Source organism: Ambystoma mexicanum, chromosome 3p (genome assembly GCF_040938575.1).
Source record: "Ambystoma mexicanum isolate Mex_15411 chromosome 3p, UKY_AmexF1_1, whole genome shotgun sequence".
NCBI classification, from domain to species: domain Eukaryota; kingdom Metazoa; phylum Chordata; class Amphibia; order Caudata; family Ambystomatidae; genus Ambystoma; species Ambystoma mexicanum.
The window spans coordinates 674,964,702-674,980,716 of NC_090925.1; the positions used below are offsets into that span (position 1 = coordinate 674,964,702).

The 16,015-nt window shown below is 46.8% G+C and overlaps 1 protein-coding gene across 3 annotated transcripts in view; it reads left to right on the forward strand.

Moving 5' to 3' along the window:
- CPLX2 (complexin 2) overlaps window positions 1–16,015 on the forward strand; it is a 1,259,387-nt gene that overhangs the window by 969,849 nt on the left and 273,523 nt on the right. Inside the window, exon 1 of one of the 3 annotated variants that reach the window (XM_069651445.1) lies at window positions 14,723–14,870. The exons of the other annotated variants lie outside the window; for them this stretch is intronic. The gene's annotated coding sequence lies outside the window, so the exon portion shown is untranslated. Of the gene's footprint in view, window positions 1–14,722; window positions 14,871–16,015 lie in introns of those variants that run through there. 3 annotated transcript variants of the gene reach the window in all.

The following is a 16,015-nucleotide window of genomic DNA, read 5'->3' on the forward strand; positions in this document are numbered from 1 at the left end:
TCTGCCACTATCAGTGGCATCGCTGTGCATGGCTCGGTAAGAAAAATGATGGTGGGGTACTTTAGTAAGACAGCGTGAAAGGTATATGCAAACCCTATAGGGTTCATGGGTGCAAATTGGAAGTGTTCAGTTTCTGTGTGCCAATCTGCTCTCTTTGGGTTTGGCGGAGAAACTTTGAAGCATATTATCCATAGGGAAGAGCCGAAGATCTGACAGACTAAAGAGCTTTGAGTCGGGTTAGCTGCTGATGTGAGAGAGTGTGACAGGGCTAAAGAGGAGGGCATAGTCGTGACTCGGTTAGAGTTGATGTGCTCATGGCTAGGCCTGCGGTGGTGGTAGTGGGCAACTGTGAGCGGTTTGTGCTTGTAGTGTAGGGTGGTAGGAGATCTTAGAGGGAGTAATTTAGCCAGGGAAAGGCAGTAGAAAGCCTTACAAAGCAAAACAAACTACAACCCTGCACACCGACCCATGGTTATTTTCAGACAGTGAGTAAAGGTGTAGAGTGGGCACCGCTCTTGTACTTCTTATAGATCATAACATTAATGGTTAGGTGTACCATGGTAAATAGATTGCTGGGCGTCATCCAGTAACCCAATGAACACCTGATTGGGAAAGAAACTGTACAAATAATTTCTGGTGTGTGACACTAGACCTGGAGCTGCCTCGGTGCATAGTGAAAACTACTTTTATTGCAATATAATTGACACATTTTCTACAACACCCTCAACAAAGCTCTTCCATGTTCAGACAGGTCCCATTTCTCCAATGCTACTACTCTCTCTCTCACTCTCCCTCTCTTTCTCTCTTCTCTCAGTTTCGCGTATAGATACCTTGTATCCTTTGCAGAACAAAGCTAGCAGCTGCCAGTTGTGTGACAAGGAAGAGGGGCGGTATGTAAACTCAGACATCACCATAACCTGCTAAGGCTTGAGGGAGGCAACAGGCAAGAAATTAAGGTTCAGTGAAAGGGCAGTTTGACATTTGACATTGTTGGTTATCAGGCTGAGAGATGCCTCAAACTTCAATCAAGCATGCTCCGCGGCTGTGCTTAGTGAGCTGCTGGGACTTTTGCCCATCAATGGCAGAGCAAGGTGCTGCTATGGCATTGGTCAGGCATTGGTTTGGGCAGGGGCCAGATCCCTGTTCTCTTTGCCCAGAGGTCTACCCTGCTGTCTCAGGGTAGACACATCTAGGAAGACATTGAAAGATACACAGACAGATGGACAAACACAGATAGAAATAATTGCGCACATACAGGCAGACACAATCCTGACACTGACAGACACTGTCTGCAAACCAGACACGCTGGCAGTAAAAACAGCAGAGAGACTAAACAGAGGCTAACAAATAGCAGTCTGGCAACTTGACAGAGTGGCCGAGGCAGACTTGGGCAGCAAGAGAGAATGGCAGACTGATGGGCTGAAGGAAAAAGCAAATGAACAATTAATACAGAGGGTGCAAGTTCTATTCGTGTTGGCAGCTTGCGCATAAACACACATACATGGGATCAGTTGTATTTTGTGGGCCCTCCTTTCACCAAAGACACACTAGCTTGTACAGACATGAGTTTGTTCTTCGAACATGGCCAGTGACTTACCTTCCGACGCAAAATGTATGTGTTAACCCTTTATGGTCAGAACAACAGTTAGAAAAACAGAGTGGAAACCACCCCATAGTACCCAGTGCTCACTATTGCTTCCTGCCAGGAAGCTAAATTCATTCCTTTAGATCCGTTATTGATTGGTTTGTTTAGCTTAATTATCCGTTCAGAAAAGCAGTTTCAAAAAAGCAGCTCAAAAAAGCAATTGTAGTCACTTCGTTTTCAAATCTTTACTGTTGTGGTTGTGTTTAAATCACACAATTAATCAGTGGATTCACAATTCCTCTACAAATCAATACGGCTCTTGCCAATGCATTTCAGTGCCTAGCACCATCTTCAGGGCTATATTTTAACACAATTCATATCACAAAAATAGAATTTAAGTTTACATATCCACAGGTAATTCAGTCCAATTGTGTAGTTGGGTGAAAAGAAAAAGGAAGGACAAATTCCAATGTATTCATTGGTGACCATGGTAACGTAAGCAATGCTTCATTGCAATGTACATAATGTGCTCGTAATCATGCATTTTTACCAGAGCCGTTCTTTCGCAATCCTAAACACCTCCTGTGTCAGTACCCGTAAGTAGAGTGTCCCTGTCGGGAGAGAGGGATAATCAGCTTTCTACAATTCTCTTCTAGTCTACCTCTGTTCGAACAAAATGCCCTGTCATTGTAGAGCGTCTTAACTCCACACTGCTTCTTTACGATCTGCTCGCAAAATGAGTCAAGTGCGTGCGTCCCTGTGCGAGTCTTCCTAACGGCGTTACCATGGAGTTTGTGGTGCCGCCCATCGTCCAGGATTGGACGAAGTGGACGTGCCTCCCGTCCCACCCCTATGCTGCGCGGAGGGGCAGGACAAGGGACCTCCATGGCATCCGCCTGTGTCGGCATGATTGTAAGATTCCATCAATATGCATTACGGTATATTTTTCATTAGTGTCCTCAATCCTCCATGGTTACAGCGACTCATCCGCCGTCCTCAAATGGATGGACAAAGTGTGTCTCAAGTCTCACCCTTTTGCATGAGAGGGGCAGAGACCTACTGTGTGCCTACTATACGTCATAGCTTTCTGTGAGAGAATGTCACACAGCATGCAAGCCTGCCTGTGTTAATTATACATCGCACAAGGGTCACATTGCAATACATATTAATCACAGATTGTATTTAACCCATACTGTTAGGGCCTTAAATTTGTCATTATTACATTATATTGGAATATCCGTATACGTAAATGCTCGCTAATGTGTAGCCTATAAATTCACAAAGCGTATCATCCCTAGGTGATAAAGTAACCACAATTCCCAGAAAATGATTCTTATTTTCAAAAAACGAATTCATTAACACTGTATATTCATTAACGGAAACAGGCAAAGTTGATCTCTTCATTAAGCCCCTTCGGGGTTAGAGTTCTCAATTTATCAATCCAAAACGATTCTCTCTGATAAAGTCTTTGTTGGAGATTCATGTGTGGCTCTCTTTTTTGCACCACTTCCAAGATTTGGAATTTTATCTGGGATAAATTGTGTTTCTTGGCGTCCCAGTGTCGTGCTACTGCTGAGGTTTTGTTATGTGTTCGTATACATGAACAGTGCTCATTCGATCTTGTCTTAGCTGCTCGTGTCGACTGTCCCACGTAATACAGCCCACATGGGCATTTTATGGAGTAAATTATATTCACTGAGTCACATGTCCCAAACTGTCTTAGTTTTATTTTTTCTCCAGTGTGTGGATGATTCACTATGTTCCCTTTCAGGATATATCCACAACTAGAACAGTTCAAACACGGGAACGTTCCGGTTTTGTTTGTGTCCTTTTTCTTCCTCAGATTCCTTGTTTTAACCAACTTGTCTTTCAAATTCTGACTCCTCTTGTAGGCAAAGGTGGGAAGTTCTTTAAACAAAGGTTCTACTCGTTCATCCAATGCAAGTATGTTCCAGTTTTTTTTTAATTTTATTTTTGATCCGTTGACTCTGTTTTGAATATTTGGACACAAACACAATCGATGGCGCTTCGTCGGCCTTCTGTTTGGGTTTCAGCAGTTCTTCCCTTCCTTTGTCCTTGAGTCTCCCTTCTGCTTCTGCAATTTCTGATCTGCCATAACCTCGATTGAGGAATTTGGTTCCCATCTTGTTGATTGCTTCTTCATAGTCCTCTGGATCGCTGACTATTCTTTTAACTCTCAGCATTTGACTGTATGGGAGATTCTTTATTAAACTTGGCTGGTGGAAACTCAGCTTGTGTAAGATGTTGGTTTTTGGTATATGTTGGTTTTGTAGCCTGTGATTTCTTTAGTAATCTTGACATCCAGCATTCGGATGTAAACTGTATGTGTTGATCAATATTGTTGAGATACTCCAAGAATTTCCTCATTTCGTCTTCAGTGCTATGCCAAATTCCAAAAATATCATCTATGTATCGGATCGATAGACCGATCTTGCTTTTCCATCTTTCATTTTCCAACACATAGGGCCTCATTACACGGATGGCGGTGGACCAATGTGCTATTAGCACCTTGGTCCATGCCGGTAAAATACCGGCACCGTCTTGGTATAAAGGGGAATTACCGCCCTATTCCAAGGTTGGTGGGGCGGTAATTCCCCCTTCCCCCATTGCCCTTCCCCATTCCCATTTTTGCCCCATAGGGCTCTATGGGAATGGGGAAGCTGCTAATTACGGTGCCGCAAATTGCGGTACCGTAATTAGCTCCCTGTTCCCTTTGCGGGTTGGTTTTTAACACCTGCAAAAAGCAGGCGTTAAATTCCCCAACCCGCAAAGGGACCTCGTAGTAAGGCAGTAAGGATTTACCGGTACCGGTAAACCCTTACCGCCTACCGTGTAATGAAGCCCATAGTCTACTTCGAATGTGTGCATAAATGCATTGGCATACGATGGTGCCATGGTGGCACCCATGAAGTGCCTGCTGTCTGTAAGAAAAAATGTTCCTTGAATTGAAAATATGAGTTTTCGCTGATAAATTCTAATAGACTCATTATAAATTCTTTCCTTTAATGAATATACAGTGTTAATGAATTCGTTTTTTTAAAAATAAGAATGCTTTTCTGGGATTTGTGGTTACTTTATCACCTAGGGATGATACGCTTTGTGAATTTAGAGGCTACACATTAGCGAGCATTTACGTATACGGCTATTCCAATATAATGTAATAATGACGAATGTAAGGCCCTAACAGTATGGGTTAAATACAATCTGTGATTAATATGTATTGCAATGTGACCCTTGTGCGATGTATAATTAACACAGACAGGCTTGCATGCTGTGTGACATTATCTCACAGAAAGCTATGACGTATAGTAGGCACCCAGTAGGTCTCTGCCCCTCTCATGCAAAAGGGTGAGACTTGAGACACACTTTGTCCGTCCAGTTGAGGACGGCGGATGAGTAGCTGTAACCATGGAGGATTGAAGCCACTAATGAAAAATATACTGTAATGCATATTGATGGAATCTTACAATCATGCCGGCACAGGCGGTTGCCATGGAGGTCCCTTGTCCCGCCCCTCTGTGCACGCGTAGGGGTGGGACGGGAGGCACGTCCTCTTCGTCCAATCCTGGACGATGGGCGGCGCCACGAACTCCATGGTAACGCTGTTAGGAAGCCTCGCACGGGGACGCACGCACGCGACTCATTTTGCAAGCAGATCGTAAAGAAGCAGAGTGGAGGTAAGACGCACTACAATGACAGGGCATTTTGTTCGAACAGAGGTAGACTAGAAGACAATTGTAGAAAGCTGATTATCCCTCTCTCCCGAAAGGGACACTCTACTTACGTGTACTTACACAGGAGGTGTTTAGGATTGCGAAAGAACGGCTAAGGTAAAAATGCATGATTACGAGCACATTATGTACATTGCAATGAAGCATTGCTTACGTTACCATGGTTACTAATGAATACATTGGAATTTGTCCTTCCTTTTTCTTTTCACCCAACTACACAATGGGACTGAATTACCTGTGGGTATGTAAACTTACATTCTATTTTTGTGATATGAATTGTGTTAAAATATAGCCCTGAAGATGGTGCTAGGCACCGAAATGCTTTGGCAAGAGCCGTATTGATTTGTAGAGAAATTGTGAATCCACTGATTAATTGTGCGATTTAAACACAACCACAACAGTAAAGATTTGAAAACGAAGTGACTAAGTTGCTTTTTTGAGCTGCTTTTTTGAAACTGCTTTTCTGAACGGATAATTAAGCTAAACAAACCAATCAGTAACGGATCTAAAGGAATGAATTTAGCTTCCTGGCAGTATGCAATAGTCAGCACTGGGTACTACAGGGTGATTTCCACTCTGTTTTTCTAACTGTTGTTCTTACTATAAAGCCTGAGTGTCATTGGGCTTTGTTTCAACCCGGTATGCTCCTTAGAAGAGCACACATTTATCTGAAATAACAAAAAAAACGGCTTGTCTCTCCAAACGAAACAATCCAACGGTTGTGCCCACCTGTTTTCCATTTTTTAACCCTTTATGGTGAAACACACATGAACTGATTTGAAGCACAAGTGGGCTGGCTTATGGGAAAATAGAGCTATTTGAAGACGGACCGATGTGTACGAAAGGCGGTGTGGGCGTGGAATAGACAACCACATGTCATCATCAAGAAACAGGCTTTATTCAGCAAAAAAACCACACAAGCAGAGAAATACATTCATAAAAATATATATCTCAATACAATTATAATATGTAAACCAATACAATAACATGAAAAGTCGTTATTACTCAACGTCCATCATAAAAAATCAATGTACTTATAAAGATACAATATAGGTTCAGCTCAGGGGCATTCATGCAGATAGGGCTTTAAGTCTGTAGAGCCATGCGCGATGAATGTACTTAATGACTGGGGATACCAGGTTCGTGTCAAATGACGGCCTTATCATATCCATCGCCTCATTGCTGTTACATTTTCTTGAGAATTTACAAGGGTTTTAGATATGTAGCTCTCGATGCCTTGTACCCATTGCACAAGAGCAAGAAGTGGACTAATGTTTCGGACATATAACGGGAAACTGGGCACAAAAAATCATTCCCCAGACCCCAGCGGCTGGTAAAGGTAACAACACTAAGAATGATGGTCATGTTAATGTCAATGTTAAGGGATATTTATACTGCACACTATCACCACCGGAGTGGTCCCCTGGCGCTCTGGTAAATCTGAAAAAAGTGGGTCGGTTGGGGTACGTTAGTAGGATAAAGTTTGGAGAAAGAGCAAATGAGCTGGGACGTGCTGTTGGCAGCTTTAGTTCGGTTAACAACGTTCGCTGAGCTTTTTTGGTGTGGTATCCGGTCGGTATCCATTGTGTGCTGTTGTGTAAGGCTATGTGCGGTTTGTTTGTTGTTGCAGTGTAGTGAAGTGCGTACGGATTGCTGTGGTTTTAGAGGTATGGTTGTGTATACTTAGAGTTTGAGAGGTGTGTGCAGAGGGGTGATGAGCCTGAGCTTTAAAAAAAGGACTTGTGCTGAGTGGGGGCTAGTCAAATCGAGGTACGATTAGAGGCCCATTTTGGTTTTGCATGCTAAGTATGCGCGGCCCATGGAAAGGGTATTTCAGGCATCAAATAATGTCTGCAAAGTGTACTCGTCGGCAATACTTTTTTCATTTGGCAGGTATGATTTGTTGGTGGTAGACATGTCAGAGTAGGGCTCTGATAGGTCAGTGGTGCTGGGGAACAATCACTCACTTGTCGGCTGTGGCACCGTCCAGCTCTGCCCCTGGTCCCTTCTTCACTTGCTCGTTTGTGTTTTGGGAAGGTCACTGTGTATGCCACGTCCCTCATATATGTGCACGCACACACACACACAAACACACAAACTCAGGGGCGGTGCCAGGGATCAGCTTAGGAGGTCTAACCCCCCCCCCAACTTTGACTCAGCAGGCAACACTCTGCTGTACCCCAGCTCACACCACTAGAACCTGTCACATTTCTCACCTCGGAGAGAAGTGTATTTACTTAAGCAAATACAGCTCTCTAAGGTGTGAAAACAGGCATTGAAGTGAAGGTGGAGGCTGAGGTCAAAAGCCTTCCATCAGTAGACTCCCCCCCCACATGTTGCAGCTGAAGGCTTAACTGCTGGCTCGCTTTTACATGGCCCATGCTTTCAATAATTTCCATTTACAAAAAGAAGTGCATTTGTGTGCATGCAGGGATTGTAAGTATGCATGCATGTATGTATGAATGTATGCATGCATGTTTGCGAGGGAGTGTGTAACTTGGGTGTATGTTTGTATGCTAGGAGGTGTCTGCAAGTGCACACCTATGAATGAATGCAGTGTGAATGGTGTGCAAGGATGCGACTGTGCGTGTTAATGAGCACACAGTCTAAATGTTATGGGTGCTCCTGTGAATGACAGATCAGCTGTGTGGGTGTGTGACGATGGGTGAATGTGTCTGAATGTGTCGATATCTCTGTGTATCTGTGCGTCTGTACGCTGGGCCTGGAGAGGGGCAGAGGACCATGACTTCTCTTTACAAGAGCATGTCATTTTTGAATGCCCTTTTTGGGCAAAGGAAAGCCAACTTGAGTGTTTTTATGTGATGGTACGGTTGGAGTGGGGGTGGGGGGAATATTACAGTGGAGCTGGCCTCGCTGGGTCTTACTGTGGCATGGAATGTTGTACCTGAATTAAGGGCAAAGACAACATGAGTGTTCTTACATGGGGAGAGCATGTTTCCTTATTTTGCATTGGCTTTTTATTTTACTGGTGTTAAGGTCAAAGGCAGCATACATATTCTTACATGTCAATGTTAATGTTAAAGGACATTTCTACCATACACTATCACCACCGGAGTGGTCCCCTGGCGCTCTGGCAGATCTGAAAAAGTAAGAGGATACGGGAGGGTTGGTAGAGTGTAGCGGGATAAGGGTAGAGCAAGATTTGTAATGTCCTGTTGGCAGCTTCAGTTTGGTTAACACTGTTCGCTGAGCATTGGTGCGGTTTTCGGATAGGTAGGCTTCCATGTGCTGTTGTGCGAGGCTATGTGTGGTTTGTTTTGTTTTGTTGTTTCAGTGTAGTGAAGTGCATGCAGATTGCTGTGCAAGAAAGTGGTTATGTTTGTTAAGGGTGCAAGGCGGTGTAAGCAGAGAGTTGAGGTTTTTAGCAGGTGGGTTAGTGGGGTTACCTCGTTTTTTCAGACATATGTGTTTGGTGTCTCTGCCCTTGCTGTGTTGTGGAGCGTTCCTTGGTGGTTAATTTGTCTGGTTCTGCACAAGGCAGTGGCATGTCTCTGTGACTGCCTTTACTTTACTTTAAAATATTTGTGATGCGCAACCTTGGACCCTTGGGCATTATGGCGCAGACAAGACAAAATAACAGAAAAACAGAAAAACTAGAGACACTCCAGACTAAGCTAATCATACAACATCGTATACCTCGCATGCGCTATTCAAGAAAACAGCCAGGTCTTCAGATCTTTCTTAAAGACCGCTAAGGAGGTCTGACTTCGGAAAGCTAAAGGTAACCAGTACCAAGACTTGGGTGCCGCCATGAAAAAGGTTCAATTGTCTACTTTCTTCATATTTCTGGGGAGAAACAGGTAATTCTGATTGCTGGGGCTAGGTGTCCTGCCATTGACCTTCTCTGTGATAAGGTCTTGCAGGTAAGATGGCATAAGACCCTGTCTGCATTTAAAAGTAATAACCAACAGTCTAAACCTGGCTCCTGCCTACACAGGCAGTCAGTGCAAAGAATGTCTGGCTTCAGAGAAATGGTCACGGCGAGATAAGCCAATGACCACTCTGTCCGCCCCAATCTGTACGACTTGAAGTCTGTTGGTGTCTACCTTTCCAAGTCCAACTAAAAGGCTACTACAATAATCAATTTTAGCCCCTATAATTGCCTAGTCTAGGGATCTATGTGGGGGGTGGGGTGGAGGTGATAAGGGTCTCCCCTACCCAGGTTAAGATCACTAAGGCTATGGGTCGCTTTTTGCTTGTCAGTGGGGTCTGCCTGCCATTACCTTCCTGAGGTCCTAGGAAGCGATCCCCTCCCTCCGAGCACTAAGCGCTCCCTGCCCTGTTGGGTGCTAGTTAATGATTAATGCTCCTTCATTACCAGCTACAGTCCCTGTTCCTTCGTCTGTGCCTAGCGTAGGGGTTTGGCTTGGGAGAGGGTGATTCCTGGGCCTTCTCCCTCCACAGCTACTTCTTGCCACATGTGTTTGTTTGTGGCACATTCTATTTCCATTGGTGTGTGTTAGTTGATTCCGTCTGGTTCTGAGGTGAAGAGCCAGGTTTTAAGTAGTTTCCGGAGTTTTAGGTGGTCCTTTTATTGTGTATTTCTTTCAGAAGGGTCTTCCAAGTTTGTGCTACCAAGTGGGACGATGAGGAACCCCCAAGTGTTTTTCTTGTGTATGGTTTTGGTTCCAGGCGGATGTCATTGCTTGATCTGAGTGCTGTTAGCGGTTGGTAGATGGTTATTTTTTTTTGTGGGAATTCTGCTCCTTGGCTGTGGATTGCTCTGTGCGTTATGAACATCATTTTGAACGTGGTTTGTTGCAGTCATTGTAGCATTTCTAGTGCTGGGGTGATATGGTCCCTTCGTGATAGTTTGTTTAAGGAGGAGTCTAGCCGCTGCGTTTTTGTATACATTGGAGTTTCTTCAGCAGGTGTTCCGGCATTCCGAGGTAGAGGCTGTTTGCATAGTCAATTCTTGAAATGATGTGGGCGATGATTGTCAGTGTTTTATGAGTGAAGGACAGGACCGGTAGGATTCTTTTTATCAAGTGTAGGAGGAAGAAATATTTCTTGATTGCTGTGTTTACTTGTGGTTCTAATGTTAGCACGTTGTGCATTAGGGCTCCAAGGTTTTCGACTATTTTCGACGGTTCTGGTGCTGTTCCTAGTTCTGTGGTCAATGGGCCATAAAATGTATCACCAAACTGAAGTTTGTACTCATTCAATGAGCTTTCTTTCTTTCTTTATTGCATTTATTGACAGCGCCCAAACCCGTAAGTATCACAGCGCTGGTACAACTTGGTGAGTAGGGAAAACACTACAGTACAGAGTAAGAGAGAGTTAACAAGGTGCAAAAGCAACATAATAGTACAAGGTCCATAGAGGAGGGTAGAGATCCGGGAGGTCACTTGGAAGTATGAAATGGTGAGTTGGCCTTGCCGGGATTTGAATCTGTGAATCACACTCATATTACAGCCCTCTGAACTATCTTACCGGCTAGCCAGCAAGAGCATGTTTTCTTACTGTGGCATTGCAGTTTATCACTGGTGTTAAGGCCAACGGCAACTTACGTATTCTTACATTGGGGTGTGGGCATTTGTGCAGCCTGCAAGGCAATGTTTTTTTTACTGTGGCATGACATTTTTTACTGCCGTTAGGGAGCAAATACAACATGATGGCAGTTATTTAATGGGGAGGAGGGAATTTGTGTAGCCAGCAAGGATATGTTGAGCACCTGGGGACCACTCGGTGGTGACGGTACGTGGTACAAATACCATTTACATTAACATTACTGTGGCATGGCTTTTTTTACTCTGTTATTAAGGCAAAGCCAAAAGGAGTATGTTCTTACATGGGGATGCTGGCATGTATTGGCAGAGCCAGCATAAGCATGCTTTGTAATTGTATCGTTACTGGCATTATGGACAAAGCAAACATGAGTATTTTCCTATGTGGGAATAGTGGCAAATATAGGTGCACCAGAATGGACATGTGTGAGCACAATCAATATGAAAATGCTTTTTCACACCTGCCGAGTACTGGGATATAGCGGACAGGGGCATTATGAAAATGTGGTTGAAAATGCTCCTGTGCATTGCTGGTGGCTTAGCATGTAACTGACTTTGTATGTCTTACCCTGCCAAACCGATTGTAAACTCTGTGGCTTTTTGCCTAATTTATCACAGAAAGTGTACTGACAAAAAAATGTGCTATTTTAACCTATTATTCAAAAACGTTTCTCAAGGGGACAACCCCCTTGATTGGTTCGCCCTCCCTCACTACTCTGTCACTCCTGTGCATTTGGCTGGGGGCAGAACAAGTGCCCCTCCTTCTGCTGGCTCTTCTTGGTGTGGGCCCTACTGCATTAGCTCCAGGCCCCACTTGTTACAGAATCATGGCTACAGCTCTGGTGGGTTGGAGGAAAAGATTGATCTAATGGGCCTAAAGGAAGGCGTAATATCTACCCAGCCCCCTGGGCTTGGGGAGGGGGGAGTAGGATGAGAAGGAGGGGGTGATCAGTAGCACAATAGGTTTAATGAATGTCCCGTCTCACAACATTTTCAAAAGTGCCATCCACCCCCACAAAATGTTGAGGCTGGCTCCGGCCCTGCACACTCTCCCTGTTCCTCGGCTCACCTTGGCTCCTCCCGTGGCGCGTGCTGGCCCCGCTCCCTCTTTCTGAAAACGGGAGAAATCCCAGAGACCTAACACATGAGCCGGTCGGTCGGTGCAGAGTTTAATGGGGTGCCCGCGGAAGGCCCCCTATTCTATTAGAACAGGCGTGCATTGACAGGAATAATGGATAACTCGCCTGATGGCAAGAGGCAGTGCTAAAGAGTGCAAGCTGCTCGAGTTATTAGCGCCGTGACATTTCCATGACTAATTTATGAACTCCAGTGCCGCTGCTCACTGGGACAAATCGCGGGCTCGGACGCTGTTTTCAAAGCAGTCAGGCCTGATTAACGCGTGAGAGGGGGAGGGGCGGCGGTGGCAAATGCGCCCTCGCTCCGCTCGCAGTGACCACAGCCCCAAAAGGCTCCGCCTAGGGGTTGCTTTCTTTCGTTAGGTTCCTTACAGCAGAGAATGAGATACATCACAAAAGGTTCCCAGTCTTTGAATTACGCTCCTACGTGCAGATGCAAACACTGCCTAATTCAGTAAGAAAACGACAGTGTATGTAGGTATGTGTTTATTTCTTTATTTATTTATGTATTATCAATTCAATCTTGCTTTATTGCGGTATTACGCCCTAAAAGCTTGCTACATGCATAAAATAGTCATACGAACATCAAATAATCGCTATAGCACGCGGTACCCCTTCTGACCCGCAAGCGTGGTGGCCTGCCTGTCCTGTGGCAGGGGTTTGGATGCCACTAGACACCTAATGCAAGGGGCTGCGGGCACGAGTGGCACCTGTGTCTCAGGAACTCTTTATGGCTTAAGTGCTGCTGTGAAGTGCCCAGCAGCGACTGCGCCGGAGCGCCCTTTAAGAAAGACATGGTTGTCCAACTCCAGGCCTAAAGGGCTGGACTCCAGGCGGGTTTTCAGGATATCCCTAATTAATATTCATAAAATAAATCTGCATACATTTTGAGTCATTATATGCAAATGTATCTTATGTATTTTAATGAGTGGTATCCTGAAAATCCGACATGTTTCTGGTCCTCGAGGCCTTGAAATGGACCACCCTGCTTTAAGAGGATGGATATCAACAGTGCTGGCTAATGCGTGCCATCAAACCCCGGCCGCGGAACTTGGCAGACCGTCTGCCTCTGTGGGGCGGCACCATTCTGACCGGCGCCTGGCGCCATGCTTCTGCACACCTGCAATGACTGCACATGGTTCTCATTGGCTGTATCGCTTGTTAGAGCTTGTGCTGCATGGTGTGCGGGCCTTGAACTAACCTGTGCACACTCCAGCATCCAGAAGCCCTTCCATGCATGAGTGCTGAGTGTGGGATGTGCCCATGCCCTAGAAAAGGTACGTAACGTCCCAACAATGGATGCAGGAAGTCAAAGAATTCCAATCCTTGAACGTCTCCCAGAGTCCCTGCAAACCCACTGCTACTTGGAATTCCGTTTTGCTCCCACACTTGCCGACGAATTCCAGGCCTCGGATCTAAAACTGTGTTGCCATGGTAGGCATGTCCTCCTAATATGTTAACCATGGAAGCGTCTTCGCTTCCAGGCGCGTGGCATGATTTCCAAACATTTTAGACCTGAACAGTGTAATTCCCTCTACCAAAAAGTGAAAGCCTGGCCAGTGCTCCATGAATATTGCATCTGTGTCTTCAGCCATCTGTTGGGATACAGCCACTCCTCTTTAGGAGCATCGCCACTCAGCGAAGTTTTGAAAGAGGCGCTGGCTTTGAATCCTGGTGCTGCTTGATTCAAACCATGGCCGGCCCTGATTAGTCAAAAGACTCCAGGTTGGAAATGAGGCTCGGCCGGGGCACCAGGCGGGCACCAATCACTTGAAAGCCATCCACGAGCACACCGATTGGCTCGTAGTGCTGATGAAAGCCGATTAGAACTCTTGATTGGACGGAGAAGGGGTGCCGCGGGCGAGCATTGTGGCGCCTTACCACGAAGCTCGGGCAGTCCCACACCGTCCCACCAACTCCTACCCTGACCAGCCTCCAGAGCCGAGGGGCCAGGAGCGCTCTGCGGGCTCATGTCTGACAGCATGATGGACGAGTCAAAGTTGCATTGAGTGTGCATGTGGGGTTGGGGGGTGGGGGGTTCAACGGACGTCAAGAGAGGGCCTGTGCCATCGGAAGGATACACTCAACACCCCCTGACACACAAAGGGGAGTGAGTGCTGATCGGACTCCACACTCGACAAGGGAGGGTACCCTTCTGACCACCTCACATGTATACCTTCTTTTCCAGCTTCAGAAAGGTCCAGCCTGGATGTGGGGTACCGAGTACAAAGGGGGCTGCAGGGCTGGGCTTTCCCTTGACGAGTTGCAAACGGTACCACACCTCTAACGATGAATAGTGAGATTACGTGCAGTAATCACGCCAGCACCCGATAATGGAAAGGGCCCGTCATTGAGAAGGCCCGTCTCACCCTGGTTCAACTTCGCTCTATCATTGTCGATGAGGGGGTCTCCTGTTAACTGTTGCCGAGCCCTGGCAGCGTGCACTGAAAGCGTAAAGTACCGAGGCTGCCTCCGCGTGGCTGCAAACGCTACCTAAACAGGGAGGCAGAATTCTACCGAGAAAAGAGAAACACAGGCCCCGGGGAGGGGAGGCGTGGAGGCGGCGAAAGGGAGAGGATAGAGGAAGGCAAGAATGAGGGAAGGGAGGAAGGGTGGGGAGGAGAGAGGCGGAGGAAGTGAGGGATGTAAGCGAAATGAGTGTGGTGATGAGAAAAGGGAGGAGCAGAGGGGCTGGGGGCGGGCCTGGGACGTGATTGGGCATCGTGGTATTCATCAGCCGGGGCTGAGGGAGAGGGGTACTGGATACGCGAGCTGCTAGTTATAGGTCCTGAACCAGCACTCGACTTGTGCAACCAGCCCGTCCTCACTGGGAGTCCGCGGACGGGAGGAGCCTGGAGTCCGCTCACAGGTGAGTGCTCCCGTCCCCTCGGGGGGAGGGGGGGCAGGCGGGAGAGGCCCGGCGGGAAGGAAGAGAGTATTGGTGGTGGTGCTGAAAGGACAGCTCCTCTGCAAGCCCGCGTCTCAACAGCACGGAGACTTTAGCCCCTCTCCGGGGAATGCAAAGCGCCTCCGAGAGAGTTCTCAATTAAGGGGGACACCCCGTTCCTAGGGAACATAGGTTTCCTTTCATTGTTGTCAAAGAGCACATACCAACAAATGTTCTCTCAGGGACACACGTGATGCCCATTATCTTAGGTAGCGCAGGATCCCTGCTCCTCCCCCCAGGAAGTTCAGGATCCTATCAAGTTATTTCCTCTCCCTGAGGGAGCACACACTATCCTCACTTTCTTGGAGAGCACTTGTCCGCTCTCTCTGCGTCCTCCCTTCTCTCTGGAGGAACATTGTCAGCAAAAACAGGCTCTCCTCCATTTCTCTCTTTAAGGCAGCGCAGAACCCCTCCCCCTCCAAAGCAGAACTGGTTCTATTCCTTCTCTTTTTCAGGGTCAAAGGTCCCCCTCCCTTTCCAGAGAGCATATGATTGTTCCCCTTGTCTCCTGGACCTAGGTAGCCCTCATTACTTCTCATGGCGTCCAGCCCCCCTCTTCCCAAGAGGGCACAAACTTCTTCCTCCCTTTCAGGACGCGCATAGCCCATGCCCCCAGAAGAAGGCAGGAGGGTTCCCCTGTCCACCCATCGCCCTCCTCTCTCTCTCCCTCTCTCTCTCTATCTCTCTCTCCCTGTCCCCGCCATCTCTCTCCCTCGGCTCTCTCTCTCTCCCTCTCTCTCTCTCTCTCTCTCTCTCTCTCTCTCTCTATCTCTATCGCCCTCCATTTGTCCCACTCTCTTTCTCTCCCCCTCTCTTTCTGTCCCTCTCTCTTCCTCCTCTCCACATCTCGCTCTCTCCCTAACTCTCTGTCCCTCTCGCTCTTTGTCCCGCTTTCACTCTCTCACTCTCTGTCCTCCTTTCTCCTTCTCTGTCCCGTCTCTCTCTCTCTGCCCTCTCTATCTTTCTCCCTGTCCTCTCCCCCTCCCTATCCCTCTATTCTCTCTGTCTCTGTCCCTGTCTCTTTCTCTCTCTCTCTCTCTCTCTCTCTCTCTCTCTATCTTTTTCCC